At 40.6% G+C, this 23,314-nt stretch overlaps 1 protein-coding gene across 3 annotated transcripts in view; it reads right to left on the bottom strand.

Annotated features, from left to right (window-relative positions):
• DSE (dermatan sulfate epimerase) overlaps positions 1 to 23,314 on the bottom strand; it is a 203,291-nt gene that overhangs the window by 71,970 nt on the left and 108,007 nt on the right. The window contains exon 1 of one of the 3 annotated variants that reach the window (XM_004471213.5): positions 6,742 to 6,928. The exons of the other annotated variants lie outside the window; for them this stretch is intronic. The gene's annotated coding sequence lies outside the window, so the exon portion shown is untranslated. Of the gene's footprint in view, positions 1 to 6,741; positions 6,929 to 23,314 lie in introns of those variants that run through there. 3 annotated transcript variants of the gene reach the window in all.

Genomic DNA, 23,314 nt, shown 5'->3' with positions numbered 1-23,314 from the left:
TCGAAAACTGTTTAAAGCCACAGAATAAACACTAAATTGAAACATTTCCAACTGTCTAAGACATTGATTTTGTTGGGCTCCATGTTCTTGGCACCCTCTCAACTAGGCGACCCACCTATTAGCTGAGCGTACACTTTCCAAGTTTTCTTGCATCAAAATAAACCTGCTTTTAAAATAATTATATTTTAAGGACTGCCTGATTTTAATATTTAGAAAAAAGTTGAACCGATGGCCTGAAACCATGGGATCTGTTCTCTTGGAGGTTCCATCTTCCTAAACTAAATGGAGCAAAGTTCAAGTTCTGCTTCTAGAAAAACCATGGTCATTTTTAACTATAAATTCTGCAACGATAAGTCTGGTATATGAGAGAAGCTCCCAGACTCCATCTGACATGGGTAACCTCTCTATTTTGACTGTGTGACTGATAAATGCCTCATAAACCACTGAGCTTCCTTCCACTGTGCTGTCTGGCTTCACTATAGAAACCAGAGCAGAGAAGCATGGAAGGTATTAATGAAAGTTCAGATGGAACTCCAGAGTTTGGTGCAAGACAATCTTTTAAGGTTTTCTAGAATAAAAAAAACTGTGGAGAAAAGTGACCTGTTTAGGGAGAAAACAGATTAAGCATAAAGGAAAGGGGAGTTTTCAGATATTATACAATTTACCTGAAGGAAAAGTTTAAGAAATTTTACATATTTTTTTTCCATAATATCTTTATTTGACTTTGGTATTGGGGTGTCGTTAGCTTTATGGAATGAGAAATGCTTTCTTTTAACATGATAAGAATACTAAGCAGAACCTAGTATTTCAAACACAAAAAAATGACCATTTCTACTACATTCATATAATTAAATAATTTTTAACTTCTAAGATTTTCACATCCAAATGAGAGCAGCAGGCTAAGATTAGAACCCAGAAGGCAACTTCTAATGTCTCTTCAAGACAATCCCAATTAATCCTTTCTAAAACAGAGAAGAATTCAAAAGCCTCCTTCAGAAATCTAAAGGATAAAAACATTCAGGAAAACATCCCAGAATTTAGCATAAATCCCTCACGATGCTTGTTTTAAGAGTATTTCCTCTTCTTTTTCTTCAGGAAAGATGAAAAACAGCTGTTCAACATTCCCTTTCAGGCTCCTTTTCCTTCCTTCCAGGCACCCCAATTCCCCCCATGGGAGAAGTATAAGCACTGCAGGTGATCCCCAAATCCAGCTGGCCCATGCCTGAGTGTCCACAGGGCTGGTGAGCTTGACCCCATTCGTACCTCCTGGAATGATACCATTAACCTGCAAAGGTCTCAAGAAAAGGTCCTTACCAGAATTTGTGAAATTCTAGAAACCCATCGCTTAGGGACTGTCTTCAGATATAGTCAAACAACAAAAATCGAACACCCTCAGAAAGGAAAGTGTACAGCTGGTGGTGTACTAGTGAGGAGAGCCAGCCTGGAGCTGGGACACCTTGACCTTCAGTACTGCGCCACGCTGGTTTTTGGGTATTGAGTGCATCCTGGCGTGAAACATATTTAAACTGCCTCATGGTTTTATCATGCAACTCTGGCGTTTCTTGTCATTACAGCAACTTTCTGGATGTAAGATAACTTCAGAAATATAGTAACTCTTTCAACACCACAATCTAAACTTCATGAACAAATGTGTTGATTTCTAGTCAATTATTTCTTTAAATGCATAATCAATACTGGATTCATGTCATAATCTAAAATTTATAAATTAGGGCAGAGAAACTGCAATTACTACACTCTACACTGAAATTTCCATACTTCTGTTGCTATCTCCCACTACAGAAATTGCTAACAAGTATCCTCATTTTTCTTGCAATGGTCACCTGACTCCAGCAGTGACAATGGCATACTACTTGAGTACTTCAACAATAAAAATACTATAGATCCACATGTTTGGTGAACACATTTACTTGACAGATTCCTTTTTAGAATTATGAAATACTGATTCAACTGTTGTGATATGGCATCTGCATGCATTGAATGCTTATTGCTTAATAGCCAAGTTCATTACACCTGAGAAAAATGCCAAAATATTTGCAAAAGCTTTGATTTAATCAACAAATCATTACAACTCTGTTGCATCATTTGCAATGAATGTTTCAAATGGAAAGACTTAAATGATTACTTTTTAAACGGACTGTTTAAAAGCATATATGCTAATTTAAACACAATGAGATTTTTACTATAAGAGTATATCGCTGTTTTTTCATACTAAGCTGGGAGAAGAAAAGCACTATTAATCTACGAAGAATACAAAAAAATCGGGGGGAGGAGGCATGCAGTCACATGTGTTTGGTTGGAAACTCTTTTGGACCTTGTCTAGGACAAAGTAGATGGAGAAAAATAATCCATAAAGGCTATGTCACGTTCATAACTGAGAACTGAATATGCATATCTTTTAAATATTTTTTAAAACAGGGCTGCACTTACCTAATGATTACAAAAATTCTCAAATGTAAAATGCCAAAGCAAGCCATGCTTAAAATATCAGTATTGTTTATATCATCTACACACTATTAAAGAGGCAAATTCTGTTTTTTCAAGAACTGTTTACTACCATTTGATGACAAATAACACCAAGATCATGTTTAAAGAATATTCCAGTACACAGAAACAATTAGGAGAAATCCAGTGGTAATCTTAATACACATTAAAATTCATAGTGTTATACTGAATTAAGGACTGAACAAACTATTCAGGAGACAAACAGATGGCCTCAACGATCTTTTCTTCTCTTTCCAAATTAAAACCAAACCCTTTTCTTTGTGATCTCTAGCAGACTCTCTGAACACTCTGCCTCCAGGTTTGTGCTCTTCTGGGCCTCTGAAAGAGGATCTGGCATCCACACCCTTAACAGGTTGAAGCTTGCCTAGATACTTCAGAAGCAAGCAACCTCATTGATAAAGTCCCCCAACAGTAAGAGACCTGCAGCCAGCAAATGAGAACTGTGCAGTCAGCCTTGGGCTCTGCAGGACTTCGAAGCAGCCCCATGATGGAATCTTTTTGTGGCCACAGAAGAGACATAGAGGAATGTTAAGATGACAGGGTCTGCAGAAAGGCAAATCAAATAGCCAGTAACAGAAGGCTCAGAGGCACCTGAGTGTTCTAGGGAACAGACAGTGCATGGTTAGTGGTGAGTAGTAAAAAAGGATAATAAAGTAGGTCTGTAGGAAAATGAAATTTAACAGTCTGTAATAATATGAATTTGGAGTCATAAAGGAGAAAGGCAGAATTAAGTGTGCAATTGTGGTTACTGTCATATTTAAAGTATACCACTACTTGTAAAATGAATAGACAAGTTCCTTACCTTCACAGTATCTCCATTCCACACCCCTAAAATGAGGTTAATACACCTGCTCTACATCTCTCTCCATTCCCAAGAGGCTAAAATGTGATATCAGAATAGTCTGAAAAAAAGGTAAAAGGTACCAGACAATTTTCAAACGCAAATATTCGTGTAGCAGTATGACCTAATAGGTACTTTTCCTTTCCTTCAGTTGTCTTGATGCATCTGAGTATGTAGCACAACTTTATGAATCCCAGTGGTCGCTCTTTATCCCATCCATCTATTTCTCTTTCCAGTTTGATTCTTTTCTGCAATTAATCACCATCGGCTAACCAAAACACATATGCATAATTAAAGTTAGATAAGCCAGAACTTGGGACTATATTTATTTACTAGAAATACAGAAAGAGATTTTCTTTAAAGATTATTTAAATTAAAAATATCCACTTCATGCAAAGTTTACTTTTAAATAGGGAATTTCCTATTAGAATTGGACATGAGAGTTAACAAGACTTCTAGATACTCACTCATCTCTAATTATTGCTATTACCAGATGGAAAACATGGATCAGTACCTGGGGGGTTTGGGATTTTAATCTATACTTCCCATCATGCCATTAATATACCATATGAATTTTGTGGGTATATAGTTTCCCCTTTCAGTACTCTTGGGTTATACACTTGCCTGATTCCCAAATTGGGCACTGGCTTGAGATCCAGAGAATTCTGTTGTGTCGTCTGAACATCTGCTGGTGATTTGGTGGTCCCTTCCTCCCCCCAGAGCTTTATTCTAAAAAATCACTGCGAAGTAAGAGAATGCAATTCCAAGATGAGAAAATCCCCAGATATTTAACATAGTATTAAGAACTGTCCTGTCCTCTGCTTGGGAATATTCTTCATTAGTCATCGAATTTCACCAGGCACCTCACCCACTCCTTCAGCCATGGCAAAGACCAGCCCCTCTCAATAAATCCAATAAAAGTATACACCATGACACAGTTCCCTTTACCACTGATTTTCCACAAAGACCTACCAAAAACACATTCCAGGCCAGTAACTATATATATATTTTATATGGTGATGGGTAGGAGGCAGGTGGTATCAGTGAAAAAAGGTAAAAAAATTTACTATATCTAGGACCCAGACATGCCAATGGTTATGTAATATTTAATATACATTACAACTACTATGTGCTAGTTTTTTTTACTAGTTTCTTTGCCCCCTTTGATATCAGACATTACAGCTATATTAAATCTGAAATTTATCTTATCTTCCTTTTTCTCTCTCAGTCATTTATTGAAATCATAATATTGAGTGGGAAACAACTTTCTTTCATGCAACACGATGTGCTCAAAGGCAAGTAGAAATAAACAGCAAACTATTCTATCACAAGTAACATTGTCAAGAAATGTATAAACAAACATTTCATTCTTTAGCTGTAGAATGCATGTTAATCTATTATCTTAAAACACTTATTCAAAGATTAAAAAACAAAATTATTATGAGGCATTGGGAAGGCGCTGAACAACATCTGTAAAGTTAAAAATTTTACCTCATGGGTGGCTGGCATATCCTCTCATGGCAGCACTGCCATTTATTGCACTGCACAGTTCACAAATCTCATTCAAATGAACTCTATTGGTTCATTTGTGAATTAACTTTATAAATATTAAGGTAGAGGTACAGATGAATGTTAGTCAGTGTGTAGGTCAGGTGGCAAACCTAAAAGACTTCAAACTCAGATTTGATATTTCCCACAACCAGGCCCCCAACTCAGAAGGAAGAACTTGACAGAGCCAAGAACTGAACAAGGAACTGAACCTACTAATACCCACCAAGGCAAATTCCATTTTTATCTAAGGTCTTCCTCCATTTTTTGAAAATTTCCTTTCACTTGATTACTGTACTATCATGTATGTTTTAAACTGAATGTTCAAATGCACTTTGTAGACCGCTGTTTTTATTTAAAACTTGAAGAAACTGAAAATGAAATATATAATGGGTCAATTAAAAATAACTTCCCAAGTTCAAACTCACAACTGGGCTATATTTATATGTTCTCCCTTTCTAGAGCTGCAGCTCCAAGACAGCCAGGGTTATAACTTAAATATCTTGTATCTCTCCTAAGTAACCAGCACTCTTGCGTTTTTTGCTGAATCCACACAGAGAGGTCACTAGATGTTGGAGTCATCAAATTCAATCTCTTCTCCATCTTCACTTGAACACGTCTTACCTACTTCATAAAAGGACTTATGTACGGTGACCATCAAAGAAAAAAACTACCACATGATAGACAAATACTCAGATAATCTTGTACTTTATTTCTTCCAAGCCAGTTACGAGCATTTCTCTGATCCCATTTAGGAATAGTCTGCATATACTATGAATTATTGCACATCAATATTTCATTTCGTAGAGATTTTCATTTATTGAAAAAATCAGATAAAACCTGGAGTTGTGTAATGTGAAAAATAAAGTATTGGAGGCAGACTGTTTTTAAATTATTTTTAAGTGAGAAAGTCTATTCTCAAATTAAATGTAATATTAACTAGTTTTTTTTTTAACTTTGACTAACGAAAAATGTAAAAGGCTATTATTATTCGAAGATTCCTAGAAACTAAAAGTGCCGTTACCTGACTTAAGGAATTTCAGGTACATGAGATTCACCTCATGCTTTTACGCCATGGGGTTTCAACCTCAACGCCAGCCAGCCTAAGCCTTAAATGAGGGATGAAAACGAGAACTCACACAAACGCAGCACAGATTTCGGCCCCGGCTGATGCCTAAGCCCATGTGGCATCGCTTACAGAGCTTCCCAGCCTGTGAGTCAGGTCCCCCATCCCACACTCCCAGCGCTCCGGGATCGCAGCCCGCGCGGCGTCCCAGGAGTGAGGTTTACCAATTTCTCCGCGTGTCGACCGAGCCAAGAGGCGCGGGAGTCCAGCGTCTGGGGGAGGCTCGGGCCGGGCTTCCTCGGCTTCCGCAGCCACGAAGCGGGGCTGCCAGGGCGAGCATCGGCATCCCCCAGCCCACTAACGGGGGCATGGAAGGAAATGGGATACGAGGCTGGGCCACTCAATCCGGCAGACCGAAGCCGAACCCCGCGGGCTTTCCGGGAAATTGCGGCTGGGTCGGCCAGACCCGAAGCCCCCGAAAGCGATCTCCGGGTTTCAGCAGTGCGCCCGACTCTGCGAGGGCCGAGCAGGGGCGGAGGGGAAGTGCTCCCAGGGCAGCCCCGCCGCCGGGGAAGCCCTTGCCTCTGGCTCCAAGCCCCGCGCGCCCTCCAGGAGCCCCGCGGAGCAGCAACGGCTCGGCGCCTGGCGGAGGACGTGGCTCTCCGCCTCCAGCCGGCGCCGGGCCACCCCGGCCGGCCACCCGCCCCGAGGCTCGGGCAGAAAGATGCGCCCCTTCCCGCTCCTCGCGCGTCCCTCCGCTTACCGCTCCCCGCCGCGCCTCCGTCCTCTCCGGCGTCGCCGCCCCAGCCTCGGGCCCCGCTCGCGACCCCCTTCCCGGCCCCTCTCACTCCAGGGCGCCCGGCCCCCGGCGCCGAGCCCTCAGCGCGCCCGCCGCGCCATGGATGCCCTGGGCGCCGCGCCCCGGGATGCGCAGCTGCAGCCTCGGGCGGCGCGACTGCGAGCCGGGGCGGCGCTGGCGGGTGCGGGGAAAGCGGAGGAAAGGGGCCGAGGGCGGGCCGCGGCGGGCGCCGAGCCTCCGCTGGAGGGCGGAGGAAACCGCAACGTCACCGGGGCCCCGGGGGCGAGAAGGGGGAGGGGGAGTCTGGACCCCCTCCCCTCGCCGAACCCCGACGTCGGGCCCGCCCCGCTTTCTCGCGGCGCCTCTCCCCGGGCTCCCCGCTGCGCTGGGCCTTCCCCGCTGCTCGGGCCCGGCCCCACGCACCCCGCCCCTGCCGGGCCTCTTCTGCTCCGACCAGCTCGAGTTTCGAATGACCCATAGGCTTCGGGTTAAACTCTGGAATCGCCCCCAATCGAAGGATACTTTAGGAGGCCCAGTGGGAGGAGCTGCTGTCTCCTTACCGCCCGGGGAGAGGAGAGCGAGGAGAACTTGGAGAATCTTACTGCGGGGCAGGACGTGGTGTGTTGTGGTACCCACTCGCCTCCCCCTGCTCCAAAATAGGTACTCCTCTTTATCCGGCCTTAGGTTTCACTCTCCTCTCAAAGAGAAGGGGAAAGACTCACCTATTCAGAAGCAATTCTGGCCTCAACTCTGGTAATGAAATACACTAAATGTACAAGCAGTGAACACGGCAAACTAAATCCATTTTATTCATAAAAGGTAAGGGGCCAGAAGCAGAGCATTCGACTTTGCGGCCCACAAGAGGAAATTTTATTGACCTTTTATTTGCCTTTTCTCATGTACGAGAGACAGAGACAGAGACAGAGAGAGACAGAGAGAGACAGAGTTGCGAGCCATCGAGACCCACCCCCATCATCCATCCAAGGAGTTCTGTGAAGCGTTTGCACCCTTAGCAGTTCCAACCTTAGCAAGCACAGACCTTGGAGGTTTCTCCTATTCTCTTAAACTAGCCAGTGCGCACAGCCGGTCCAACCTGGCCCCAGGAGAGGTGTCAGATATGGCCAGGACCAACGCCTCAAGGTGTTAATATGTAATTAACCTACCAGACTGGAATGTACAGAAGTAACTGATGTGCCCCTTACTTACCCATGACTAGTATGGAGGTGCTTTCCTCCACACTTGCTTCAAGTGTGTTGTTGAAAGCTGAAGGGAAGGACACGTTCAACCAATCCCCCAGCCCTCACTGTTTCAAACATCTACAAAAGTTTCTATCAGGCCACATTACGATAACAAGTGAATGTCTAATTTTCTTCTTCTCTTTTTCAGAAATTGCACTTAACACATTTGCCAAAAGGTGGAAGAAATGCGAGGTCATCAATAGGTGAATGGATAAACAAAATGTGGTGTATACATACAAGGGAATATTATTCCGTCATAAAAAGGAATAATAAATCTGCTACAGTGGATGAACCTTAAAGACATATGGTGAGTGAATAAGCCAGACACAGAAGGACAAATATTGTTTGATCTCACTGATAGGAAATAATTAGAATAAGCAAATTCCCACAATCAGAAACTAGAATACAGGGTACCAGGGCCAGAGCAGGGGTTAATGCTTAATTTGTACAGAGTTTCTATTTGGAGTAATGGAAAAGATTTGGCAATGGATGATAGTGATGGAATCACACTTTTTAAATGTAATTAACATTACTGAATTGTTATGTAATAGTGGATAAAATGGGAAATTTTAGGTTGTATATAAGTTATGGGAGAAGGGAAACCTTAGAACTGTATAACACAGAGTGTACCCTAATGTAAACTATGGGCTACAGTTAATACTATAATTAAGCTAATATTATTTTATCAATAGTAACAAAGGTATCACACTAATGTAAAATGTTAATAGGGAAAACTGTGTGTGTGGGAAGGGATATATGGGAATTCTGTACTTTCTGCATGATTTTTCGGTACACCTACAATCGCTCATATTAAAAAAAGAAATTGCACTTAAGAGAGATGCCTTATAAACATGGATGGAACAAGATGGAAGCAAATGGGTTTGTTAAATTTTTAAAATACTCACTCAGATAAACCACCAATTTGCATGAACAGAGGTTTTAGAGCTGGCCTGTGGATGAAAGCTTGAGGCCAGGGGACCATCTGGAATTTAGAACTAGCTTTAAATCTGATTTAAATTCTTATTTATAGTTTACTACCAGGGGCCTTGGAAAATTAACTTCAGTTTCAGTTTCCTCATCTATAAGGTAGGGATAATACTGATCCCTTGTAGCAAGGTTACAACAACAACAGATGGTATATTGAGACCTTATTACCTGCCAGGCACTGTGTTAAGAGATTTACCTGTATTAATTCAATTATGAAAGAGAATAAATTATAAAAGTGCCTAGCTATAGGATGTAATCCGTAAGTGTTAGTGTCCATTTATCTTCTCAAATTTGGAAGAGATCCTAGAGAGAAAACACCTGGTTTAATTTCTTTAACATCCCAGCCATTTGTCATCTAGCCCAGTGATTCTACAACCTAGCCAAACAGTGGAATCAGTTGAGGAATTTTGACAAAATACTCTTTGCCTGAGGCCCCACACCCAACAGATAAAAATCACAATCTCTTGGATAGGAGCTAAGCACCAGCTTTTTAAAATCACCTCCCAGGTAATCCTAATGTACAGTCAAGGGTTGAGAATTCCTCAAATAAGGCAGTACCCACTGTTCTCTTAGCCTCAGTTTTGCCTGATTGACCTGGAAATCTGCCTCTAGATTACATCCATCTTTTCCAAAGGGCCCCCCTATGGTAGGTCTCGGTCTGCAGTTTTATCCTCTGCTGTCTTAGATGACGCATCTAGCCTCGATTCCACAGGAGAGCGTTACAATTTGCCTGAGTAAATACAACTTTGTCAACTTTTCTCATCCATTTTGAAGGTTCTTGGAAGGTGATTCATTTGGTCACTCTTCCTCTCAAAATATGATCCCAAGAATTGAATGCAGTACCTTTCCTGTTTCATCCAAATAGCACAGAGTAGAAAGATTTTTAAAACCTTTGTTCCAATACTGTATTCCCCTAAGTATATCCTGGGAGTTTGGGGGAGCAGCCATTGTACCCTATTGACTCCTATAGTAGAATCTACTAAAACCCTAGAGTATTAATGTCTTTTTCACAACTGTTGCTACAACATACTTCCCCAACCTATATTCACCTATAATGAAAATGTCAGATTTGCAGCATGTAACGTATGATTCTATTTAATTGCATTGTGTTAAATTAGGCCTCCTTTAGCTTGTTGATATGTTTTGCATCGACTACCTCCAAAGAGTAATTCTACCTTCCAATTTCATGTCCTTTGCAAATCCAGCCTGCGTGCCCTGTCGTTCACTATCCAAGTACTCATTCTCAGGTGCCGTCCACTGGAGACTGACACTGAATTAGCATGCTGTTGATGAATAGGCTCATCACTTGATCACCCACATGGTACCTAGTCATATTGTATTCCCTCGTCCCAGGGCAGCAGCTAATGTGCATAGCACCTTTGTAAGAATTAGAAAAAGGCACCCCCCTCCGCAATCCCAGTCTAAGGGATTAGGGAAAAGCAATACCTTCCTCCCAGATGCAACTCCAAACAGCAGATACGCTTTGTCTATTAAATTTCCTTGCTTTACTGGTGCAAAACATTGTTAAAAAGAATATGACTACTTAGTGAACACTTATTCACCTTTTCTAAGTTCTCACAGATGACACTTAAGTAATAGGTTTATTGCTTTTGCTCAGTATCTGTGAAAAGTCTCTTGCCCCTTTTCCAGTAATCAAGCATCTTCTTTTTTGAAAACTGGAACTTCATTTGTCCATCTCCAGTCGTTTAGTGTTCATCTCCCTTCATGCTGATTCTATAGGAAAGTCCTTATATGTATTTTCTTCTTGCTGAGATATAAATTTTCTAGGCAAACCAAGCTAAGCTTTAGAGAGCTAGAGTTTTTCACCTCTCTTAGTTGTCAATTAACTCTTGCAAAGTTCATTTTATCCTTTTAGTTAATGAGTATTTTTCATGATAGAGAAGGCAAGAACAAAAGAGAGTTTATCCATTTATCTTGAGAAGGGGCATTCCTCCCAAGTTCTTCACGTCTAAGCAAAACAAAACAAAACAAAATGTCTTTTCTGTTGTCCTTAGTTTATTCTTGACTCTGGCCAAATCAATACCAATCTTACAGGTCTGTTACAGATACATAGTTTCTGTTTAGTTTAACTCATTAAATTAAACTCAAATCTGCCATTCAGGTTTTACTAACCAGCCAGCTTCTCCATGACTGTAAAATGCTTCAGTCCTTGTTTTTCTGCTGTAAGTTAAAATTATTCTATTTGTAAAATTGCCGTACTTGGCAAAGAAAAGATCCTTTCATCCTCAGGTCACTGAAGAGGTATGACCATTTTGGTTTACTTGAGCTATATTGCCCTATCCTTCTACTGACTTAGTGATTATCTCCCTGAGCTTTCCTCTCTATTTGTGAGCACTCATCCCTAGCCAGACACCCACAAAAGTCTTTTCCGACCTTCCTTAGTTGCCTGATTGACCTGACAACTGGCAGTTAGACCCAATTCCCTGACTTTTCCAGCTCTGACCTTTTCCTCTCCATTACCTAGATTTTCCTTCTGCTACTATTTCATCTCCAGATGATTCAAGCTTCCTAAACTAGATTCATCATTGAAAACAAAATATTTACCTACAATCTTAATTATAATTGAATTTATGCCTGCACAGTGTCACTATTTGAGACCTGTATGTACAATTCTGCTTCACATACATTTTTTCTGACCTCACAGTCTTTTAGCAGGTCATTAAACATGTCACCCACTTCCTTATGTGTATCATTTTATCCTCACAGTCCCTCATGTCTGTATTACTGTGGTTATTTGAGGAGGAAACAAAGGCTCAGGGAAATGAAGGGAATTTCCCAAGAAATGGCTTAGACCTCATGTGATTAAATTTTCTGATATAAAATCCAGGTCTTTCTACCAAATCATATGATCTGTAATAACTTTTTCTATCTGAAGACCTAATTACTGTTTGTGAGTGGTGGCCTTACTTGACAGGTGCTTTCCATTCATTCATGATTGCATTTTTTTAATGCTTTTTTTGTTTGTTTTTGTTAATTGGCTTTTGAAATGGATGTTTGTATATATCACTCTTGATTCACTTTTAATTGCCCAAGATGTTCCAAATGCCTATCAAATTATACCACACTCTTCTCTGAAATTACAAAAATGATTCTTGATATTTGCCATATGAATGAATAAAATTAGAAGCTTGTTCTATTCCTAGAGATACTGAATGGACAAAAATTAGTTTCGCCACTGAATGTTTTTCTTAAACATGACTACTAAGAACTGTAAAGAACTGTGAATATCAGTAAGGAATTTAGAAAACAAGTACTTGGTTGGTTTAATTTGGTGATTACTTATGATAGCCATGTGGGCTAGTAGTACTTTTCTTTTTACCAAACCCTGACTTCTTACAGTAAAGTACAGTTCAGGAAGAGTTGTATTCAGACATTTCTGATGATAGGTTCATGGCCCAGGAACCTGACTTTTCTCTTCAAGCACCAGACACCTCTGTTGTCCACTGAATTTATTCGCAGGCTAATTGTGATTTTTTTCTCCTCCATTTGGGTTACATCAGCAGTGAGGGAAATTTACTAAGTATTTTTCAAGGTAAGTGTAGCAGTTTGATATGGTTTATTAATTCCAAAAATAGATATTGGATTGTGTTTGTAAACTGGTCTGCACCTGGGTGTGATTAAATTATGATTAGGGCTTTGATTGGGCCACATCAGTAGGATGTGGAGTCCCCACCCCCTTGGTGTGGGGGAACTCACAGATAAAATTATACGGCAGAGCAGAGGAGTTAGTTGGAGCTTTGCTGTTGAAGTTTTGATGGTGGGGTTTTGAGCTGAAGCCCAGGAAGGAAGGATTCAAGGAACAGAGCAGCTGAGCCCAGAGAGAATCAAGCCCTGGGGAGAGAGACAGAGCTGGCTGCCTGATAGTCTATAGCTGGCCTTGTGGAGAAAACAGAAGCCCTGAGCCAGGAAAGAAATGAGCCCTGGGAAGAGAGGAACCCAGGAAGGCTGAATCCTTGCAGATATTCACAGCCATCTTGCTCCAACATATGGCAATAGACTTTGGTGAGGGAAGTAACTTATGCTTTATGGCCTGGCAACTGTACACTTCTACCCCAAGTTAATACCCTTTATAAAAACCAGCCGATTTCTGGTATTTTGCATCAGCACCCCTTTGGCTGACTAATACAGTAAGCATTGGAGCATTGAATACGTAAGTTGTGGTTGACTTTAGCATATGTGGCTCCAAGAGGAAGCAAGGGAGACTTAGCTTGTCTTATGGACTCTATTTTATCCACTATACTCTCTCAGGAAAGTTTTGCTTTGTACTGGCTTTCTTTTTTTCTCATTTCTTTTTGATTGTTTTTGCCTTAATATCCTTTACTAAGTTATAAGCTCCTTCATGGCAGAGTCTCTTCTACATTTCCATATCTCTCCCTCACATTTCCTAGTGTGGTGCATGTTTATTAAATTAGAATGCAGTTTCAGATTGTGGTTGTATCTCAGAATAGATCCAGTGGTGGAAAAAAAAAAAAATAAATCCAGTGGTGGAGAATTTAATATGTCTATCAACTTCGAGGTCAAACAAACTGGATTCATAGCCAGACTCTCTGTCACTTACTAAATGTGTGTGGCTTTGGGCAAGCAAGGCATTTAAAATCTTCAAGCTCTCCTTACCTAATTTGCAAAATTCTGGTACATATATCTACCTCATACAATTTCTGGAAGGAGTAAATAAGATATTGTGTATAAAGTGTCTGGAAAAGAGTGAGCACTTAAATAGTTGTTTATTGTTAAACTTAAATTGGTTCTAGGGTCTGTCAACAAGAATCATCCTGTTTGGACTGGAATGTGCCTGGTTTTTTGGGGGGCAGCATCTGGACCAAGCTCAATGAGTTAACTCTACCATCTCACAACTCTGCTAAAAGTAGTTGTGGTTATGCCCTTTTTATACTAGTTTGGAAATTAAGCTTTATGTGATTTTGTGCTCAAGTAGTCATAAGGAAATAGAATTGCCCTAGTGATATTTTGCAATAGTGATTCTCACCCTTGGCTGTTACTTGGGCATCAGCTGAGGAGTATTTAAAACACACCATGTCCAGGTCCACCCTCAGAGATTCTGATTTAATTCCTTCTAGGATGAGGCCCAGGTGTCACATATGCTTTTTTTTTAAAATGTATTTTTCATTTATTTTTAAAAGATACATAGATCACACAAAATGTTACATTAAAAAATATAGCAAATCCCAATCTGCCCCATTCCCCACACCCCTGAACTTTTCCCACATCAACAACTTCTTTGGAGCACTGCTACACAGCATGGATTATAGTTTACATTGTAGTTTACACTCTCTTCCACTCCATTCAGTGGGTTATGGCAGGATATATAATATCCTGCATCTGTCCTTGCAAAAATCATTCAGGACAACTCCAAGTCCCAAAAATGCCCCCATATCACACCTCCTCTTCCCTCTCCCTGCTTTTAGCAACCCCAGTGGCCACTGTCTCCACATTAATGATATAATTTCTTCCATTGCTAGAGTCACAATAATACTATAGTAGAATACCAGTTAGTCAACTCTAATCCATATTTTACTCTTCCATTCTGAGAACCCTGGGATGGCGATGTCCACTCCACCTCTAAATCGAGAGGGGACTTAGATTCCATATGGCTGATGGATGAGATCCTCCTGCTTGCAGTTGTAGACTCTCTTGGTTCCCTGGTGTGGTGGTTCACAATCCTCACCTCCCTGTTAGCTGACCTGTGTAAATCCAATTAACCGTACAGTAGGTGTTGAAACTCTGCTGAGGCTCAGGGCCCAGCTGGCACATAGACAGTCCAGAGATTCAAGTCTCCTGAGCACACACCAACCCCAGCACCAACCACAGGTTCAGTACAAGTGACAGAAGAAGCATGTGTAGAGAGGTCACATCTGAATCCAACTCCATCACATTCAGGAGCAGAAATCTAAAGTAGGGCCCACTGGCAAGGCACTAAACACCAGAGCCATTTGTCATGACTGTAGGACCTGGGTGTCTCCATAGCCCTCAGGAGCACCCCTACCTGGGGTTGTATCTACTTTGGCTGTCTCTGAGATCCTGCTGAAACATGCATAAGCACGGCCCCTCTAATGACCTCCTGACTCATTTTGAAGTCTCTTAGCCATATAAACTCATTTGTCTTTACCATTTCCTGCTTTCATTCAAGGTCTTTTTCTAGTTGCATCATCAGCTGGTGGCTGGTAGTAATCCCTTGGCACCAGGGAGGCTCACCCGCAGGAGTCATGTCCCATTCTGGGAGAAGGTAATGCATTTATATGCTAAGTTTGGCTTAGAGAGTGGCCACATTTGAGCAACACGGAATCTCTCAGGAGGTACCATATGCTTTTTTCCCCCCATGTTAAACATTTATTTATTTATTTATTTTTAAGATTTACTTTATTTATTTCTCCTCCCTTTCCCCCTATTGTCTGCTCTCTGTGTCCATTCACTATGTGTTCTTCTGTGTCTGCTTGCATTATCCAGCAACATTGGGAAACCAGGTCTCTTTTTTGTTGTGTCATCTTGTGTTGTGTCTCTCTGTGTGTGTGGTGCCACTTCTGGGTGGGCTGTGCTTTTTTCATGCAAGGCAGCTCTCCTTATGGGGCACACTCCTTGTGTGTGGGGCACCCCTATACAGGGTCACCCTTGCGTGGCATGGCACTGCTTACACGCTGCAGCACTGCACATGGGCCAGCTTACAACACAGGTCAGAAGGCCCTGGGGATCGAATCTTGGACCCTCCATATGTTAGACAGATGCTCTATCAGTTGAGCCACATCTGCTTCGCCCATATGCTTTTAAGTCTACTAGATTATTCTAATGTGCAGCTAGGCTTAGAACCTGTGGTTCCCAAACTTCATGCACATTAGAGCAACCCAAGGAGTTTTAAAAAATCCTGATGCCATGGCCTATACCAATTAAACTGTAATAGTAGGGGTGTTTAAAGCCATGTGATTCCAATGCATGGAAAGTTTGGAAATTATGTTCTTTAGGCATGTTACTGAACAGACATGAATCAAATGAAGCAGTAATTAGACTTAGAGAATATGTTTATTTGCTGAGTTTTGGTTTAATAATTATATACAATATTATATAATTATAATATATAAAAGATGTTTGATATTCATTTACACCAATTCAGGAAAGTATTTAGTATTAAATATTTTTGTTGGATTTGCACTTTGGGAAAATAATACTTGATTTCCATATAATTTGTTTGAACTAGTGAAGTTGATTTCAAATTGCAGTTCCTCCTTCACTTCAATTTTCTGCTGCCTATGCATTATAAATAATGAATTCCAGAAAACACAAATTTTAACAGCTATTTGGACTTTTCTTCTGATGATAAGATTAACTGTTGTCAAGCAAAGAAAAGTCTTGGCTGTATTGCATTTATATTCTAGTATCTTTTAAATGAGGAAATACTGATAGTTTACTAAGGTTAATCTTAACTATGAGTTCAAGAACATATTTTTCTGTCTCTTTTTCTCACCTCCACCAGAGAAAACAAAGTATATCTTCTTTATATTTTCTTGGATTTTTATGATTTTGTATAGTGCCATTTTTGGGTGGCCTTTTTCATTCCTCATGGCCGCATGGAAAATACTGGCATTTTTTTTACTGCTAAAATAAAAATTAAAAGCCAAACTACAGTCAGACAGAAAAATGACATTCTTTAGAAGCACTTATTGCCTATGTTAGAAAGGTAAAAAGAAACTTGGAATAACTATATTCCAACCTTTTCATTTTACAGACAAAGAAACTGAGGTCAAAATAGGAGGTAAAAAAAAAAACCCATTATGGAGTGGATGTAGCTCAGTGGGCAAGTGCCTGCTTCCCATGTATGAGGTCCTGTGAATTCCTGGTTCCTCCTAAAATATTTTTTTAAATAAATAAATAAATAAATATAAAACAAAATAAATTTTTTAAAAAACTAAAAAAATAGCAGGTGATTTTTTTCGCAGGCCTGTTGCTAATTACTGGTAGAAGTGGGAAGAGAAATCAAGCTTACCAGCTTTTACCTACTTCCTTTTTCCCACTCCTCCAGGCTGAGTCAGTGGTCAAGAAAGTGCTACTAACTTCTCCTTTTGAAGCATTTATCTTTCTTAACAACTCTGGCAATTAAAAAAAAAGTATCCATTCTTTCCATTTACAAAATGCCAGTGCATTAAGGAGAAATCAGTTTTATTTTTGGAGGAAATCAAATGACACTGAAAATGCTCAAGGGCTAGCATTTTTCATTCAATCCTGTTAAATTTAATGGGGTATGTTTAGTTATGATAGAATTTTCCACTGAGATTTGGGCAATATAAGCCCATCTCTACTATCCAACCAATATCTACCTACCTAACCTTTCCATTAGGTGAAATCTTCAAAAAACTTTAATTTCTTCTTAATCATTCTTCTCCTCATTGTACCTGGATTTTTGTAAAGCATTTAAAAATCTTAGAACTTTCATTGTTTTATTGCATGAATCAGTGTCCTGCATTTCCTGCCATTACACAAGATGGAAAGAGCTAAGTAGCAGTGTTTCTGCTGCTCGTGGTGGGCAGATTAGTGTCACAATCTGAAGCTCAGCTAAGCATTCCAGTAAACACATGTATAATTCAGCTTTCTGTTGAGTCATTAAACATGTTGCATCAAAGAGAACTGTTACAAAGTCAATGTAGATGTAGAATTCAACAGTCTTGGATTCACTAAAAGTGAAAATGCCTGAATTTTAATGGTATTTGAGGGGAAAATGAATAGGATAATAGGAAATTGAAAGAGCTGGATTCTAGAACTAACTCTTTCACATACTAGAGATGTGACCTCAGAAGAAATTGTTTCTTTATTTTCCCTTATGGATTTGGAAAATTCATCAATAGCACAAACCATAATAGCTTGGACAAATCTCTGAGTCTCAGCGTCCTTCACTGAATAGAAGAAACTGACCTATGTCAGTGCTTTAAAATCTTGGTTATTCATTAGAATCACTGGGGAACTTGAAGAAAAAAAAATTATGCCCTGCACTGCCCCATACAAATTAAAACAGAATTTCTGAGGGATGTGGCTTAGTCCAGAGCTACACAAACTGTGGTCCTTGGTCTATCAGCAGCAGCCTTTTCAGACCTCAGCTCAGATCTACTAGCTCTTTGGGGTGAGAACCAGCAATCTGGTTTCACAAGCTCTGCAGGTAATTTTTATCACACTTGAGTCTGAGGACCACTGGCCTTGGACACTTATTCTTAAACTAGGCTGCATACTTGAATCACCTGGAGAATTTTTAAAACTAGTGATGGCTCCTTCCCAACCCTATTCTGATTTAATTGTTCCAGTGTACACACTCTAGGCATGTTCTTAAAGCTTCCCATATGAATCCAATCTAAGAACCACTGGCATAGAAGATCTCTAAGGGTCTTTGCAGTTCTGGATTGGTATGGATTTTAATATAACTTAATGACAGCTTTTGAAACATCCAGATAATGTACATCAGAAAGAGACCGATATGGTAGCCTTTCTATTGTGTAGTTTCAGAGAAAACACACATTTGTTAGTCCATTTTCATTGATCAATTGGTTACATAATGCAGTAAACATATTTTTGCGAGTTGTTCATTTGAAAATACATTTGCTGAATATATGGTCCTGAAGCAGGCTAGTAAGATAGGGAATCAATAGATGGACCTGGAACCTGGCAAGAAATCCATGTGGACATTGGTACCCCCAAGATGGCTGCTGGAAGACCCTCCACAAGATTCTGCCATTGAGAATAAGACTTTCTCCAGAAGCCAGGAGAAGCTCTGGATATTCTCCAAGGACTTTATCATTGGGCCCTCATGGGGGATTGATGGGGGGATAAGCAATCAAAATGGTAAACAGCTGGAACTCCTCCCCTGCCATTAGCAAAGGGGTGGAATAATTAATGTTCAAAAAGCAGGTGCAAGTCTTGAATTCTCTCTCTCACCTTTGGACCCCTGTTCCTACCCTCTGTGTACCACTCTTGCCATTTCCCCCCTGCCATGGTCCCCAAGCAAGTAAAACCTGGGCATTTATAACCTATAATGGGGAACTGTAGTCTGTAAATCAGCCTGCTTTATCACTTTTCAGCCCCTTCCGCTCTACCTGGGACCCATGATCTGTTATTTTCTCCCATTTCTCGTCCCTCCGTACCTGAATAAATCACTGGCCTAACTCACCTGATATGCTCTTGAAATTCATTTCTGCTGTATAGTCAAGAACCTAGACAAAATCCAGTAACACATTTGGTGAGCCAGCCAGGGGCTTCTTGGTGAGTGAAACTATGGCCTACGACCTATTTAATGCCTTCTTTTGATTATCCATTTTGAATGGGTTTGCCTATGAGCCCCCATAGGACGTAATCCCAGGAGGGAAGAGGCTGGGGCACTGGAACTCTCCACATCTGTACCATGTGCCCAGGCTTGTTAGATCTGAGGACTGGACACAGGACAGGAACTCACTGTGCCACTCTTTCAATCCCTTTTAGCAGCCATTGGATCTACCCTTGGGGCCAAGTGACCATTGCCTTCTCCCACCCTTTCCCCTAGGGGGTATACGGCAGTGACAGAGAGTGGGGGCTTCATGTATCTATGCCTTTGCAGGCCTGCTTCTCTGGGAGGGGGCAGGCAAAGCCAAGATAGATGCCATGGGAGTTCCCTTCCCCAGGGCAGTCACAGTCCAGGACACCCTTGTATAATTAGCTTTTACCCACGTTTTTACCTTCCTACTTCCTGTTACTGAAGCTCACAATATGTTAAAATGTTTTGGAATGTCTTAAAAACTGTAAAACAAGATGCCTTTGCTAGCAAGGAAGCTATTGCCTCAGGGCCCCAAGGCCTGTTAGCTAGAACAATTGATTGCTAATCACTTAATGGGCTTTTTATGGCTGGTGGAACTGGGAAACTCCTGGAAAGTAAAATCATAAAACTAGGATGGATGGCTTTGAGGACCTCTGTAAGAATAAGAAGAAGCTTTTTGTCCCTTTTCTGAGGAAGAAGTAATATTCAAGGAAGGAAAAATATTCAGCGTGAAAGGCATTTGATCTATTGGTCTGTTGTCCAAGTCCAGAAAGGCCCCAGGAATGCCCGGTGGCAGGGGCTCTGTGATTCCCAGGGTGGCAGGAATCATTTCCTGAGATTTAACTCAGGAACTTCTGTTTGGATAACCATGCAGCCAGTTTCGGACCCTGAAATGTCAGAAGTGCCTAGAACCAGAGCAATAAACAGTGAATGGCCCCCATTCCTTGCATCCTTCCATTCAGAGGGCAGTAAAATATCCCCTGAGACTTGTCTCAGGCACTCTTTTTGGGGTAACTGCTCAGAACATCTCTCACCAACTCAGCCTGAGTGCATTTATCTGATCTCTGGAATCATCAGATATCCCCCAGGACCTAGGTCACTCACAGGGACACCTGTTGGCCAGGAAGGCTCTGAAAATCGAAATTCTCAGGATACTGGGATAGAGCATCAGCTCCAAATTATATGAAGTAGTGAAAATTTATTCAGACTAGGACTCTGGGACACCAGATGGATTGACTAAAATGTACTTCTTCCTTCTTTCTAAAATAATGGGCATGGTCTCTAGCCCAGCAGTAAACTCCCTGTAGGAGTATCTTCTCAAGAATCAGGAAAATTTGCCTACTTCTGGTCCATGTGGCCACAGTATAGCTGAGAGTAGCCTCTGTATAGGACCCTGAATTCCAGTTAAACCAGTGTAAGAAAAAAAGAACAGATGGATCTGAGGCCCAGAAACCTCATGTGGTGTTTCTTTTTAAAAATGAGGAAATAAAGCTCAAATTTTGAATAACTCCCTTTTAGAAACAGCCTTCTCAGTTAAACCTTGGTTGTGCCTATAAAAGGTGTAAATAGTGATCAAGAAAAAGAAGCCTCATGTGTCATCGATTAAAATCAAAGAGTTCCTAGAAATGCTAAGGTATAAAATTCTCTCTTCTGTTTTAATCTGTGCTTAACTTTGTGTTCAACCTTGAAATCTGTGTTAAAATCTGTCAGTTTGCTTGTGCCTAGGAAATCAAATTTGGGGGTCACCTGTTACAAATTGGATAATGGTGAAAGGTAACCTAAAGATGAGTCATTAAATGTCAATACTGTCTTGTGAGTGGATTTAATGTATAAATCACAAGTGGAATTTATTTAGTTGCTAGAAAAGTGAGAAATTTCACAAAGTTGTTACTAATAAAATTCTTGTGACTTAGTTAATAATGGTTCCCAATTTGCCTTAAAGTAAAAAGTTACTAGAAACTGTAAATAAGGGTTAAGATATTAATTGCAAAAAGTAACTTCATAACAAAGAAATCTGTTGGAAACCACCTTAATCTGCATATTAAAGTGGTGGAAAGAAAAATTATTTTTATTTCATTGGGAATCTCCAGTTTTCATTTTAAAAAATGGAAGAAGTAGTTTTTCCTTTACTGCTAAAGTAAAATACCTGATAATTAACATCTTCATGTTAAAGTATAAAAGTAAAAAGCAAAGTACTAAGAAGTTCATTTGATATGTTACACATTGCATTGGAAGTGCTTAAAAAGTATATAAAAGTCAAGAGATAGACTTCAGTATTGTCAAACTCTCTTGTGCATTCAAGCTAGGCCTTCAATATACTACGGGTTGCCTCTCCATTTGATTTATTGGCTAGGTTGGTCACTGACACTGAAACAGTAATGGTATCTACTACATCTCTGGTTGTGTTCCTGAAGTTAATGGAGACTATGTTGAAGTTTCAAACCCCTGAAGCAGCCAATGAAGGCTCAATATAGCCAAATGTACAATGAATATTACCTACAGAGTGTCACTGTTTCATAGTGCCAAAGGGTGCTATGCACCAAGCCAGTGGAATACTGGAACCTACCTTCCTAATTTCTCTTTAGGGTCAACAGTCCTGCAGCTTGCTGGCTGTGCGAGAATATACCAAGTGGAGCAATTATCACCAGAGTACTGTAAATAGAATTTAAACACAATTGGCATTATGGCCTGCTCCCATGGAGAGATAACATGTAAGGTATTGCAAACCTGGAACTTACATCTATTAATTGCAGCTCAAAGAGAAACTTATGCATTGGGTAGTACATTAATTAGTATTAAGTACTGTTCCTGTATCCTATTCTAAATATATGCCTGATTATTATGGTGATATCTTTTCTATTCTAGACCATATGCAGGGAAATATTGAACATGTTAAAAGTCCTGGTAAACTTCATTTTCTAAGTAACTAATGAACATACTTAGCCCAGGTTTCCCTCCCAGCCCTTATTCCAAAACCTCTCCCACTCATATCCTGGGGAGGACTGGCAAACCCACATGCCATCCTACCAGGGCTAAGTGTTTTCCCACCAGAAGGGAAACAGCAAATGAGGTGGTTATGACCCACTTCAGCTTAGCTCCTTTAAGATGGTCCATGGAAAATCTTTCTTTACCTAGGACCTAGAAACTAGGTTCTAAACAAAACTTAGCAAGAAAACAAGTCTCACTCTCTATAAGAGCCAAAATGTAAGAAACTTTACTCTGTTGTTTTGATCACTCCCACAGTTAGTAAAGTTAAAGGAATTTCCAGCTTGGGACACTAATCCTGAGTGAAGCCAGCTGCCCAAGAAAGGGCCAGCTCACCAGAAGCACCTGACAGGATGTATGAAAGCCAGTCAATGGATGGCCTGAAATACTTCTTCAAGAGAAAAAGCTAAGTAGTGTCTATGTCAAAGTCAGCTGTTCCCTCTAACTCTATCCCAAATGCCTATTGCTAGAGGGAGAGAAAACCAAACACCCCTTTAAAAAATCTCTGATTTCATCTCCTGTAGCTTAACTAAAAAGGGCAATGCCATTTCTCATTCCTCTTCTCAACCTTAGGAACTGGGACTGGCAATTTATACTTAATCCTGTTGTCTATTGCAATCTCTCTAGAGTTAACCAATAGCATAAAATAACTCAAGGAAGTTCCCCACCAACTTTGGGAAAATGCAGCCTTTGCAGGCACCTAAACTTTTTTACTTTTTTGGTCTTGTATCCTCTTAGTAGGACCATATATTTTCAAAATTCTAAACTAGAATGTTTCTCCCAGAATCAACATCTCATTAGCTATATGGAACCTTCATCCAGATTCACCTAGGATGCCCAATCCATCTTCCTCTGACCGATATAGAGGAGCCAGAGTGTTTTACACTTTGTCAGGTAGGGCGTACTGACCCTAACCAGCAGGAAGTAGCTACAAAAGAAAGATCATCTACCTTCAGTACCCTTTTAAGAATAAAGGTGTAAACTCTTTAAGGGGGGAAGGAAGCAGGCTGTAAGGTAGGGAATCAATAGA

Source organism: Dasypus novemcinctus, chromosome 11 (assembly GCF_030445035.2).
Source record: "Dasypus novemcinctus isolate mDasNov1 chromosome 11, mDasNov1.1.hap2, whole genome shotgun sequence".
NCBI classification, from domain to species: domain Eukaryota; kingdom Metazoa; phylum Chordata; class Mammalia; order Cingulata; family Dasypodidae; genus Dasypus; species Dasypus novemcinctus.
The sequence above is the reverse complement of the archived record's forward strand: the minus strand, read 5'-3'. Positions and strand labels throughout refer to the sequence as shown.